Below are 14,048 nucleotides of genomic sequence, written 5' to 3'. Positions count from 1 at the left end.
TGTGTGTGTGTGTGTGTGTGTCTGTATGGTTGCAGTTCTTTGAGGCAATAGACATCAAGTGATAAAGTGATATTCAAATCTTTGAAGGTCCAGTGAGTTGTGTCTGATAGAGGAAGGTCCAAAGACCCGGGGAGATGGCACGGTCTCAGTAGATAAAGCACTTGACATACAAGTATGAGGACCAGAGTTCGGATCCCCAGAGTCCCCATAAACACTGTGTAGGCATGCCCTGTGCCTATAATCCCAACATTTTGAGACATACAGGGAACCCCCAGGGCAAGATGGCTAGTACAATAGCTAGTGATCTCAGAGTTCAATTGAGAGACCTTGTCACGACAAAATAAAACAAAATGAGAGCCATCACAGAAGATATCTAATGTCACCCTTGGGCCTCTACATGAAGATATGCATATGTACATTCACACGGGTCCTCACATATGCAAACACATATGCACAACACACACAAAGAAGCAGGGACAGAGAAGGGTGCAGCTAGTTAGAGCCAGCAGTAGTCGGTGGCCTCCATATTTTATAACAGGAGAGTAAAGCATAATGAGCTGGCGCTGGCAGCAGAAGCCTGCAGTCTCAGGTCTTAGGAGGTGGAAGCAGAATTCAAGAACAACCTCTGTTATATATTGAGTTCAAGACCATCCTGAGCATAGGAGACTTTGCCTTTAAAAACAAGCAAGCAAGCAAGCAAACAAACAAACAAAACCTCTACAAACTAAACCGAAACTCAGTAAGCCCCATGGTTGGTGAATATGAAATGAAAGTTTCCATGAGCGGAAACTCATTAGAATCCATCATCATTTTAGGAGACAGACTTTTTTTTTTTTTAATGAACAGGTACTTTAGCCATTGCCCTGGATGTATTGGTTATTTTGGGTTTATTTTCACTTTTTTAAAAAAGATTTATATGTATTAGTTTTAATCTTGTGCACATGTGTGTTGGGGTGTGCGTGCACACTTGGGTTTTGTATGCCCCTGGAGCTGGAGTTGCAGGTAAGAGTGTGCTAATGTGTGTCTCATCTCTCCGGCCTCCATTTTGTTTGTAATAAGCAGCTCTTTGGCTATACTTATTTTTCAGACGATCCCTGCAGAAACCTTTTTTATTGCCATTAAACAGATTCTTGGAGATAAGGTTGCTGGGTTCGGGAGCTCGAAGCTTTAAGGCTTTTGACATTTGACAATGAACAGATTGCTACAGAGATCTGTCACATGGCCCTTGTGTCAGAGACGAGCACACAGCAGAGTTTTCTCACTTTTTTTTAAATTGTGGTAAAATGTCCCCAACATGGAACCACTTTGGTGTTTTTGAGGGTACAGCTTGGAGCGCTGGGTGTATCCACGCCGCTGTGCGACTCCGGCTACCAGCTCCAGAATGTCTGAGAATTTAGTTCTCAACTTCTGCAATTTGATGCTAAAAAGGACCTCATTATCTTACCGCACATTTCTTTCCCCCGAGGTGTAATTTTTTTTCAGTTTGGGGAATGGAACTCCATGGCTGTGTGTGCCAGGCAAGTTCTCCTCGCCGAGCCACTTCCTGTGAGCCAGAGCAGATGCGACTCATTAAAGAGACAGGGAGTTTTATTCCATGGGAATTGTCCAGTTCTTACCCCTCCTGGCTCCCCTACATCCTCGTACCCATTCCTTCTCAAACCCTGGGCTTCCCTGACTTCCCAGAATGTACTTGTGTTGCTCTGTGTTCTTCTTGCTCACCTAATTTTGACTGCTGATTGTCTTCCTCTGGCAGTAATGAGCGGTTCAAGGTCACTCTTCCTCCCCTTGCTTGTCCTGGGGACTCACCCCATCCCCAATCTCATCAGGAGTCAGCAGCCAACCAGCACTTTGTTCTAGTAAATATGTGCAGTGTAAAGTTACTGTGTAGTCATTTTCTGTCCACGTTGGTGGCATTAAATACCTTCACAGCATGGTTGTCACCAGCCTCAGTCCCAGAACTTCATCTCAAGGAGAAGCTGTATCCCTGTTAAGCAATTACCCCACCAGACTCAACCCAGTAATCACTATTCTTTCTTTCTTTGTGAATTTGGAAATTTGACTCCTATAAATGGACTCAATATTTACCCTTTTATGGCTGGTTTGCTTCACTTGACACTTCTTTTTAAGGCTTGCTTGTGTTAATGGAATGTATCAAAGATTCCTTTATGAAGAACATGTACACCATGCTGGGTTTTTTTATCCGTTCATCTTGAGATGGCCATGTGGGTCCTTGGCTATTATGCAGAGTGCCAGTTTGAACTTGGGTATATAAATTGCCTTTGTTTGTCTACACTTTCCATTCCATGGGTCAGCGTTAGAAATGGAATTGCAGGACCATGTGCCACTTCTGTACTTGTGTTTCTCAGGTATTGTCAGACTGTTTCCCATGGACTTAAGCACACATTTTTGGACAAACAGCCTGAGAAGAGATGACACTGGGAGGAGTTCACAGGCAGAGAGACTCTGCCCTGTGGGGAGTGTAGGACCCTGACTGTGCTGGGGACACCTGCCAGTCAGTTCCCTCCTAAGCCTTGCTTTCTGATGCTTTAAGGAGGATGGGCTGAGAACATTGCTGTTGGGATAAAATAACAGAAGCAAGGTGTGGGAGATGAGGGTGCAGAAGGCTGTTGCCATGGGCAACGTGAGGAGCCACACGAGGGGTCCCACCTGCACCAGGAAAGTTCCAGAAGAATCTGAAGCTTGCTTTTCCACACAGCTTAGACCATTTTGAAAGTAACTCAGATTTACAGTAAGAAAAGTGGAGATTGGAGCTTTTTTTTTTTAAATTTATGTCTTCACTTTACATCCAAACATCATCCCCACCTCTCCTCCCAGCACCCCTCACACAGATCCTTCCCCCATTCCTCCCTCCCCTTCTCCTTTGAGAAGGGGGATCACCACCCTCTAAAACCCCCTTCCTCCCCACACAAGTTACTGTAGGACTAGACACATCCTCTCCTACTGAGGGACAGGTGTCTGTTTAGGGGTGTGGGATCCATAGGCAGGCAACAGGCTCAGGGACAACCCCCTGTGCCTGTTATTGGGGGACCTGCATGAAGACCAGGCCGCTCATCTGCTATGTATGTGCAGGAGGGCTGAGGTCCGGTGCATGCTCCGTCTTTGCTTGGTGACTCAGTCTCTGGGAGTTCACAAAGGTCCAGGTTAGTTGATTCTGTTGGTCTTCCTGTGGAGTCTCTGTCCTCTCTGGTCCCCCATTCCATCCCCCAGTTCTTCCATAAGGCTCTCCAAGCTCCATCTAATGTTTTGCTTTCTGCATCTCTTTCTATTGGCTGCTCTGAGAGGATGGAACCTCTCAGACAGACACTGGGCATTTATGGTCACCTCTCCATAGGGGCCCAGGAACCTCACGTAGAGAATGCAGACCCTAGAAGGCCGTGTCTTCCTGGTCATTGAAATCTGGCCGGTGTGCCACCTACAGGCATGCCTCCCAAGGTTACATTGCACACACATCATTTATTTCACTAATTTCTAACGCTTCTTCTCCATCCCCAGTTCTCTAAGTTTTCAATATCTTCTAAAGTGTTAAACATTTTTTTTTCTCGTGTTAATAAGAGACCCTGAAGTGAGCAGCCCAGTGTGAGGTGAGCTCGCTCCTCATGCAGGAGCTGGGCAGGAGTTGCAGTGGGGAGACAGGATATAAGCACACTAACTGCCTAGCCTGGCTCAGATTGTCCTCAGATAGGCACATGACTTCCCTCAGAGGTGTGCTAAGTCCTTTCCTCACCCCCACACAGCAGGAGGGCTGACTCTAAAAGACAGACAGTAACAAGTGTTGACAAGAAGGTGGGTGAATCGAAACCCCATACATTGCTGGTGGGAAGACAAAACGGTGCAGCTTCCTTGGCGCCACAGAATGGCATAGAGTTACTAAGTTGCCCACAGCTTCCACTCCTAGCTATATATCCAAGAGCCAAGAATGCATTTGCCTATATAATAAACCTTGTACATGAATATTCATAGCATCATTATCTATAACAGCCCAAGTATGTATCAGCTGAAGAAGGGATAAGCAAAGTATAGTATGCTCACACAATGGAATACTATTCAACCATAAAAAGAATGAAGGACTCAGGCTGGAGAAGGAATGAAGGGCTCAGCAGTTAGGGGTGCCACCTATTGCTCTGTAGAGGACCCAAGTTCAGTTCCCAGCTCCCGTGTCCAGGGACTCACAAACCATCTGTCACTTCAGCTTAGGGGAATCCAGTGTCTGACATCTATGGACACTTGCACATGTCTATGCACGAGTACACATACAAACCCACACACACTAAAGTACTAATACATTCTATAATTATTGATGAGCTTTGAAAATATGCTGAGTGGGAGAACAAATCAGAAAGAACCACATGGCATGTGGTTCCATTTGTTCTGTATAATTCAGAGAATGATCTATAATAGCCACACTTTGATTTTGAATGAGTGAGTTTATTAAATGGGTAGCAATCTAGTGTAAAATAATAAATAATAATATTTAGATGATAGAATAAAACCATCTAATCAGGTACTCAAGACATCCAGAAGAAATGCCCTGGGGAAGTCCCACAAAGGCAGACAGCCAGAGCTCCTAACAGAGTCCCAGTGAAGCAGTATCTCCTCTCATGGGGCTTCCAAGTAAAGACTGAATGGCAGCAGACAGAGGCGACATCACCAAGTTGAAGGCTTTCAAACATCTAGAAGAAACCAGTGGGGGAAGTTGAGGCAGTCTGCTAAAGCCCCCCAATGTGCTTTCTCCCCGTGGATGAATGCGGTTACCTGGCCACACTCTTCCCCACTGCAGGCATTTCGTATCGGGATAAACAGTAGTAACATCTGCTGGAAACGCTTGGCCTTCCAGCTATTCTCAAGGACGCGCTGTTTTTAGTCTTGGGCTATTTTGCTGTTCTGTCCCCTTACCCTCACCTATATTGCCACAGAATTGGGAGTTTGGCAGCCTGTCCCCAGACAAGGAGCCTTGGAGGACAAATACACTTGGATCTGAAAAGCAGAGACTGGGGGAGAGGACACACGCTCAGGGCCAGCTCCTCCGTGAGATCTAACATGACAGTTTTCCAGTGGAATACACTTTACACTGTTTATATGGAGTGTTCACAACGGGCAGTCTCATAGCCAGAGAGAAGATCAGTGTCTCCAGAAGGACTGCCAGTGAAGATGGGATCCAGTTACACTGACGTCAGGTAGAGATGCTGACCAGTTCCCAAAAGCCATCGGAGCCTATACTTCACAAGAGTGGATTTAGTGGTATCCAAATTATTTCTCAATTAAAAAGTATAAAAAAAAGTTCATTGTTTATCTAAAATGTAAACATGGCCGGAAATCCCATATTTTTGATCTACCAACTGTGCCAGCTCTATTCTTGCCATTTATTTCATGAACAAAGCTTTATTCAAGCACACACATAAAATAAGCATTTGCCTGAGAGACCAGGTGGTAGTGGAAATAAACCATCACAAGCATTTCTGCGGCCTGTCTGCCCCTCTGCTTTTGTGTTTTACACCTTTTGTAATTGACTTGGCGAGTTGCCAGCGTCACCACACCATACATTCTAATTTTAAACAAGTATGGTTCCTCGGAAAACAAAAATAGCATTGCCCCCACAAGCCGGAAATCAGGGTGGGAACCATACCCCCAAGGGTTGACTTACAGAACTGGGACTTGACTCCTCTTTGCCGCTGCTCCCCAGGCCCCTAACAGGTACAAAGGGCTCCTAAAAACAGCCCACTGAAACCCATCCTACTAATTTGCCAGTCAAAGAAAAAGCTCTAGAATTCTGCATTTTTAAACTTAAAAAAAATTAAATTATGAAAACACACTGTTATTCCTTTTGAAGATTTCTCTGTTTAACTTCTGGTGATAATAGGAGAGGAACACAGGCTCTTTGGGCTCAACTGCCTCAGGTAAAAAGATGCAGTAGCATCTTCTGGCTGTAATGAACACATTACGATAATCCTTTAGCAGGTTGCCATTCATACCAAAAAGGCATTTAATACACACTGTCACATCTTTTTCTTTTCTTAAAACTTGATTTTATTTATCCATTCTCTGATAATTTCATACAAAGTATCGGCTTTGTTTTCTTAGCCCTGCCCCCACTCACTCAGCCCTTTAGTGCTGCCTGAGTGGGCGTGGGTGTTTGGACCATCCAATAGACCATCCGTCACTCCATTCTTCCATTCCTCCAGAAGCCATCAAGTGCCAGAGCCAGAATCTCCTTCTAGGGGTGAGGCCACACCGCCACCCCCAGTCCACGGTGGGATTTCGGGTGGGCTGATCTTGTGACAGGTCTTGGACATGCATCCCCATCTGCTGTGAGTTCACCAACCTGTCCTGCTACAGCCATGACCCTCTCTGGCTCTCTTGCTCTTTCTACCCTCTTCTCTTATGGTTTCTGAGCCTGTGTGAGGGAGCATGATGTCGCTGTCTTAGAGCTAAGCATCCCACACTGTCATTCTCTGCGTGTTGAGTTGTTATGGGTCTCCATATGAATCATCTACTGAAAAAGGAAACTTCTCTGATGACGGTTGAGAGATGTAGTAATCCATAAGAGTTTAGGGACAGTTTATTATTACGTCCACTAAGCAGGATGATGATACTAGATTTTCCTGTGTCCTAGCCAGCTACAAGTTTTGGCTCAGTTATTGATACCAGACATAGGTTCCATCCTGTAGAGAGGGTTAAAGGCCACCTCCTAGGCTCTGCCTTCTAAAGGTTCCATTTTCCAAATGCACACCTAGGTGTGAACAAACCGTTATCGCATGGGCTCTGGGGGACAGTCATCATCTAAACATTAGCATTTATTTTCTCAGCAAAACTGAGAAATGGAAAAAAAAAAAACTGGAGCAAAAACTGCAGAACGTTCTCATGTTCCCACCCATACTGTGTGATGACTAATCTCTGTCGTCAACTTGAAGGGATTTAGAGGAACTTTGAAGACAAACCTCTTGGTGTTTATGTTCAGGTGTGTCCTGAGAGTCTGAGGAGGGAAAACCTACCCTTAGCTGTGTCTCCTCTGCCATAACGGACCATATCCTCACTCCATGAGCCAGAATAAACCTTTCCTTTTCTAAGTTGCTTTTGCCAGATGTTTGGTCACAGCAAAACCGAAAACAAGAACAAGCCAGTATACCCACTGCCAGCTTCCTGTGCCAGTGTGGATTTGCTACAATCAGTGAAGCTATGCTGGCATCACTGTGACCCCATGTCTGCAGTGTACCCAGATTCACTCCTAGAGTTGTACATTCTGTGGCAGGGACTTACTGCTACTGCAGAATCATCCAGAGTACTGTCATTACCTAAAGATTCCCTGCTCCCTGCCTCATCACCCTCATCCCCTCCCTCACAGCATAGTCACTGATATTCTTAGGATGTCTCTGTAGTTCTCTACAAAATTGCATCTTATAGACTATTGGACGGTTAGAATCATACAGTCTATGGCTTTTTCCAGATTGGCCCTGTGTCTTTCATGGTTTGCTCCTCAGTTACTTTCATTCTAGTTGTACCTAAAGTTTATCCACTCCCCTATGAGGGATCTCTTAGTTGCTTCCACGTCTTGATAATTATAAATGGAACCATGTTAATGGCTAATTTATATGTTTGTTTCAGTTTTCCTCTTAACCCAGCTAGCTCCCAAATAATTGAGATTGAACTATTATATTTATTTAACAAGCTTTAAGGGCACAACAACTGAGCAGTATTACTCTATTTTAATCCTCTCAGCTAATCTAGCTACCTCCCAGTCAAAATCCCAGCGATACTTGGATTTTAGTACCTGCATTTAGATCTAGCTCTCTGGGCTCCAACTGTTTCCTCATGGAGTCTCCTGGACTCTCTCCCTGTGGCAAATCCCCATCTTCTCTCTCACTCTGTCTGCTCTCCCCTGGCTGGGAGGAATTCAAGGCCTGTTTTCTCCCCTGCTCAGTCATTGGGTGATCAGCTTCTTTATTGACCAATCAGGGAATAAATGGGGAGCAAGGTTTTGCAGCCAGATATGAGGACATAGAAATCAGCAATAAATCTTTACCCAGTGTACAATAACACTATGCCTACAGAACTTCAATAAATAACCACATCCAAGTTTTTGTGTGGATAGTTTTCTATTCATTTGGGTAGGTACTGGGAAGAAAACTAAAAAAAAGTGTGTTCAGCAAAGCTGTTTTTTCAAACTAGCTACATTTTCACCAGCAGCAGATGATGGTTCCTGGTGGTCCACATCCTTGGAGCATTTGTGTTATTGTTGTTCGGGATTTTGGCTATCCTAATAGGTGTGTCATGGTATTTTGTCATTTCCACTAGCAATTCTTCAATGACATATGATGTTGACTGTTCTGTTTTAGGCTTGTCTGCTGGCTGCTGTGATTCAAATATTTATGCCTTGTTGAAATTTCCTCCTAATGCAACAGTAGTGGGGCTGGGATTTGGCTTTGGGAAATGACTGGGTCATGAAGGTTGGGCTTTTGTACATGGGATTAGGAACACTTGTAAGAGGGCTTGTAGAGGGAATCTACCCATTCTTGTCTTCCATAAGTGTTTATTGCACCCTGGAGTCAGATATTGAATCCTCACCAGATTATAAACCTGCCATTGCCTTGGTCCTTGGCTTTCCCGGCCTTAAAGCTCTGAGGAATACTTTTTGGGTTTTGTTTTGTTTTGTTTCACTTAAATATATGGAACTGCTTCACAGATTCACATGTCACCCTTGTATGGGGCCAGACTAATCTTCACTGAATTGTTCCAATTTTTAGTATATAGTGCTGCTTTAGTGAGCACAATTTCATGTTTTTAAAGAGTCCACTCTATGGTATTTTGTTATACAGAACAGAATGGGCTGAGCTATGTCAACTGTATACCCTTTCCACTGATATGTCCTGAACACCATCAAATGTTAGGTATTCTGTGTTTCACCCATTTAAGGAAAGTGTGTGTGTGTGTGTGTGTGTGTGTGTGTGCGCGTGTGTGTGTGTGTGTCCCACTGTGATGTCCAGTCTGTCCTGAGCTCAAGCAAATTTTCTTTCTCTACCTTCTACACAGAAGACTAGAAAGAAGGCTGCTCGCCATGCCAGACCTTTTTAGTTGTGTTGTGTGTTCTTATTGTTGAGTCATAAGCATTCTAGTATACTTTTTAGGACAATCCTTTCTCACATGAGCCTTTTGGAAGCATTTTCCCATTGTCTTTTCATTTTGATTAAGACAGTCTATCACATAAAAAAACCACAGGCCTTTCGTTCATGATTCTCCTGCCCATGTATTAAAACCACAGACGTGTAGCACCATACCTAGCTAAAAGTTTTAAATTTTAAGAAGACCCAGCTCATCAGTTATTTCTTAACTAGATGTGGCTTTGCTCTTGTATTTTACAGTCTGACCACCATACCTGTTTCTCTCTACGTTACTTCTATGCTATCTTAACCTAGGGACTTTATAGTTATGCATTTTACATTTTAAGTCTATAATTTTAGTTCATTTTGTGAATGGTGTAAGATCTGTGTCTCCATCATTTTTAATGTCTGGATGTACAGTTGTTCTAGCAGTTACTGGAAGGAGTATCTTTGTGTCATCTTAATGCCTTTTGCTCCTTGACAAAGGTCTGTTGATATTTTTGTGGAACTAGTTCTAGGATTCTGTATTTCAATCTATTGATCTATCTTTCACCCCCCCCCCATACTCAGATGTCACACTGTCTGATTATTCTGTGTAACAAATCAGTCTCTCTCTCTTCCTCCTCCCTCCCTCCCACCTCTTATTTGTGGAATGGGGTGAACATTGAACCCAGAGCTTCCTGAATTCTAAGCCAACACCCTGCTATTACTGAACTGTACCCCCAGCCTCTAGTAATTCTTAAAGATGCCAAGAGTCTTTTTGTGGCTCTCAATGCCAGTATCCATTTAGTATCTGTAAAATAACTTGCTGGCATCTTGATTGGGCTGACGAGTCGCAGGGAACTGCCATCTTGACAGTATTGACTCTTCTTGTCTATGCATATGGAATATATCTCTGCTGTACTTTGGATATGTCTCATCTTGTGATATAAGAAGTGGTAGAATCTTCTAGGAGGCGGGACCTAGTGAAAGGTGACCTGGTGATTGGAGGCGCTGCCATCAGAAAGATTGATGCCGCACAAGGTGACTGACACCATCCGCTGTGTGAGCAGGCACTGGAGCTCTCCTCAGAACTAAGCAGGCTCTGGCGCTGTTTCAGCAGTAGAGCCAGGGCTGTGTCTCCTCACCATTCCTTCCCAGAGCGTTATGGCTCTTCTGCTCACCTGTCCAGTTTAGACCTGCACACTGCCAGCGCTTCCTCGGTTTGGAAGTCTATTTCTGATTTACTACAAGACTACAATGCGATCTGTGAGCAAAGGAACTTTATCTAATCCTTCCTAACTTAATACTTATTTCCTTCTCTTGTCTTACTGCATTAGATAGGGCTTTCAGCATGGTGCTGAAAAAAAAAGGAAATAGTAAAATTTCCAGTTTCTTGCCATTAATTGCTATGTTGCCAGGGTTTCTGTAACTGTCCTTTACAAAGCTGAGGAAGTCCCCTCTGGTCACAGCTGAGTGACAGAACTTTTTTCTGTTACATGAATGAATGCATTAGGTTTTGTCAAACACTTTTTCTTACTGATATGAGAATATGATTTCTTCTGATTAGATGTGATGGATTACGTTAATTGATCTTCAGATAGTGGACTGCCTTATATACCCTAGGATGTCTTTCACTTGGTTGTGATGTATAATTCTTTTTTTATACTGTTGGGCTATATTTGATAATATTTTATTAGTGAATTTTCCATTTGTCTTCATTAGGGGTATTACTGATACTCCCGCTGCTCCTGTCTCTGAAGGAGATTTTAAAGAGCTTATATAATTTCTTCTATAAACATTTGACAGAGTTCACCAGTGAGCCCCGCAAGCCTGGAGCTTCCTGTTTTCACGTGCTGATTCTGTTGCTTCAGTTCTTCTGTCTTCATATTGTCTGCTTCTTGATGCACTTTAATCTAGGTTATGCATGTCAGTGAGCAGTGACTCCATAATTTTTCTGTTTCTTAATACCATTGCATGCGTGGTGGTGTTTTTTGTTCTTTTCTAATATTGGTGATGTTTTCTCTTCTTAGTTATCCTGGGCAACAGTTACTAGTAATCTTGAACCCTTTCAAAGAATGAGCTTTTGGTTCTGTTGACTTTCTCTACTGATTTCCTGTTTTCTTTGTCACAGATTTTCTGATCTAATTGCCATTATTTTTTTTTGTATGCTCTTTATTTAATTTCCTTCTCCGGTTTTCTAAGATGGATGCCTAAATGACTGTTTAGCTCTTTCTTCTTGTCTATTCTTCCTTCCTTCTTTCCTTCTATCCATCTTCCTTCCTCCCTCCCTCCTCCCTCCCTCCCTCCCTTCCTTCTTTTCCTTATGACAGGATCTCTTTACAGATTCCAGGCTGGCTTTGATTTCCAAGTGCTGATATTATAGCCTGGCTATGGATGAAAAATTCACTGTGTGCATAGTGTAGTGTACTCTAGAGTAGGTGCATTTGTGTGCAGGTGCATGTGTCCAGTGTGGGCCAGAGGTCAGTGTTGAGCATCTTCCTCAGGCTTTCTCTACCATGGTTTTGGAGACAGAGTCTCTTACTGAGCCTGGAGCTCACTGACTGGCTTGGCTGGCTGGCCAGTGAGCCTCCGGGATCCAGCTGCCTTTGTCCCCACAGCGCAGGTTATAGATGTACGCTGCCCCACTTTTCCACATGGGTGTTGGGACCCATGCTCAGGGCGTCATGCTCACAGGTAGGCACCTTACCAACGGAGCCGCCTCACCAGCCCTCATCTTTCTTCTCTTCTAATTCTGTAAATTTCCCTCTCTTGCCTTTGTTTCATCTACACATTTTGATAAGTTACATTTTTTATTTTCATGTAGTCTTAAAATCATCCTGCTATTTCTTCTTTGGCTCATGTACTATTTGAAAGTGTGTTACTGAATATCTCAAAGATTTTGCAACTTCCACCTCCTTTTGTTATTGATTTATTCTATCCCCCTCCCTTTCTCTCTCTCCCTGATGGGGCATGGAACCCATGGTCTCCTGCGTGCTAGGTACGCATCCTCCCAGACAAACTACAGCACCATTGTGATGGTTAGTCTTCGTCAACTCGACACAAACATAGACATCCCTGGGAAGAGAGTCTCTCAGATGAGAAATCGCCTCCATCACACTGGCCTGTGGGTATGTCTGTGAGACATTTTTTTTTGATCAATGGTTGATATGAGAGGGCCCAGCCCATTGTGGATGGTGCCACTCCTTGGCAAGTAGTCCTTGGTTATGTTAAAAAGGCAGGCTAAGCAATGCATGGAGAGAAAGCCAGTAAGCATATACTTTCATGGTCCCCGCTTCAGTTCCTGCCTCCATGTTCCTGCCCTGACTTCCTTCAGTGGTGATGGGCAGTGATGTAGAAGTGTAAGCAAAATAAATCCTTTCCTTCCCAGGTTGGTTTTGGTTTGTGTTCTAACACAGCAACAGAAAATCTAAAACACACCTTATTATTAATGTCAGAGACAAGGAGACTCGAGTTCCCCAGACTCCAAAAGGTAGTTTAAATATTCAAAAATGGACACGACCCAGCCTATAGGAGGACTTCTGGTCATTAGATAAAAGCCACCATCCCTCAGGAACTTATGAAACTCGTTCCTCTCTACTGAAAAGAGTCATTGGAAGAAGGGACAAATTGCTATCAGCCATGCCTGGTAGCATTCTAAAGCACAAGCTGGCCCCCAGGATCCCAAGTATCACAAGTACCAGTCACACCTTTCAAAGCCTGTGCTAGCTTCCCTACACTCCCTCCAGCTCACAGGCTCCCCTCCCGCAGCTACTCATTCTCCTCATAACCCTGACATTTTCAACACCATCTCTCTGTCTCGTTCCCTCCCTCTCTCCTTGCCTTATCTCCCTCCCTCTCTTGTTTCTCTCTTTTATCTGTTCTCTCTCTCCTGCTGTTCTCCTCTCTCTCACAGATAGCCCTGACCATGTCCAGTCTGATGGCCATGTTCTATTCAGTCTTCTCTCTCTCTCTCTCTCTCTCTCTCTCTCTCTGCTACAGACTCTGCCAGATGCCAGATGCCTCTGGATGTTCTTGCTGTCATATCAATAAAACCCTTCCCCTTAACCACACCACGGAACAGTGATGTCAATTTAAACAATTAAATTCTAGTTTCATTCCACTCTCAGAGCAGATATTATGTGACTTTTATTCTTTTGAATTTGTTAAGATATGTTTTGTGGCCCAGAACGTAGTCTGTCTTGGTGAATACCCCTCCCACCCCACTTTGTTTGTTTAATGAAACAAGCCACGGCTGCCAATCTTTTCCAGCCGATTGATGTCGGGTTCTGCTGAGCTCTTGCTGGTGTCCTTCCCTTCTAGACTCCTCCATCTGTCCTAGAGGGTTATCGAAGTCTCCGGAACCGTGGTTTTGTTTGCATTCCGTCCTGTCAGTTTCACGTGGGCACTGTTACACTGGTGTGAGGCACACACCATCAAACCTTCCCTTTCTTGCTTGAGTAGTGCCCCTCAAGAGCAAGGCCCCCTTAGCCTTGATAACTTTTGTTGCTTCTGAATTTGCTCTGTGTGAACTTGGCTAGCTATCTCTTCTATCTATTGATGAGTTATCTGTATGCTGTATCTTCCTTGCCCCTTTAATCTATTTTGCCTTTATATTTGAAGTGGGGTTCTTGTCAATAACATATATTGGGTTTTGGTTTATAATCTACTCTGATCTTTCAAGTGGTGAATTTAAAACATTGACATTTAAGGTGGTTGGTGATATAATTGAATTATGTCTATCAGATATGTTAATTTTTATTTGCTTCTCTGTGCTGCTCTTGTTCTTGGCTTGCTCTTGTTCTTGTTCTTGACTCTCAACTCTGGCACACACACACACTCACATACACACTCACACACACTCACATACACACTCACATACACATTCACACTCACACACATACATACTCACACACACTCACACACTCATATACATAGTCACACACACACACACTC

General features: G+C 43.8%; 1 protein-coding gene and 1 non-coding gene across 3 annotated transcripts in view; one reads left to right on the top strand and one right to left on the bottom strand.

The window, feature by feature from the left end:
* Nucleotides 1–14,048, top strand: part of Homer2 (homer scaffold protein 2) — a 94,605-nt gene that overhangs the window by 30,004 nt on the left and 50,553 nt on the right. The window lies entirely within an intron of this gene.
* Nucleotides 8,676–8,784, bottom strand: LOC114610364. The gene has a single exon (XR_003709678.1). It is a non-coding gene; the product is annotated as a U6 spliceosomal RNA (small nuclear RNA).

Source organism: Grammomys surdaster, unplaced genomic scaffold, assembly GCF_004785775.1.
Source record: "Grammomys surdaster isolate TR1022 unplaced genomic scaffold, NIH_TR_1.0 126036, whole genome shotgun sequence".
Classification (NCBI taxonomy): Eukaryota; Metazoa; Chordata; class Mammalia; order Rodentia; family Muridae; genus Grammomys; species Grammomys surdaster.
Note: the sequence above shows the minus strand (reverse complement) of the source record. Positions and strands in the feature narration are given on the sequence as shown.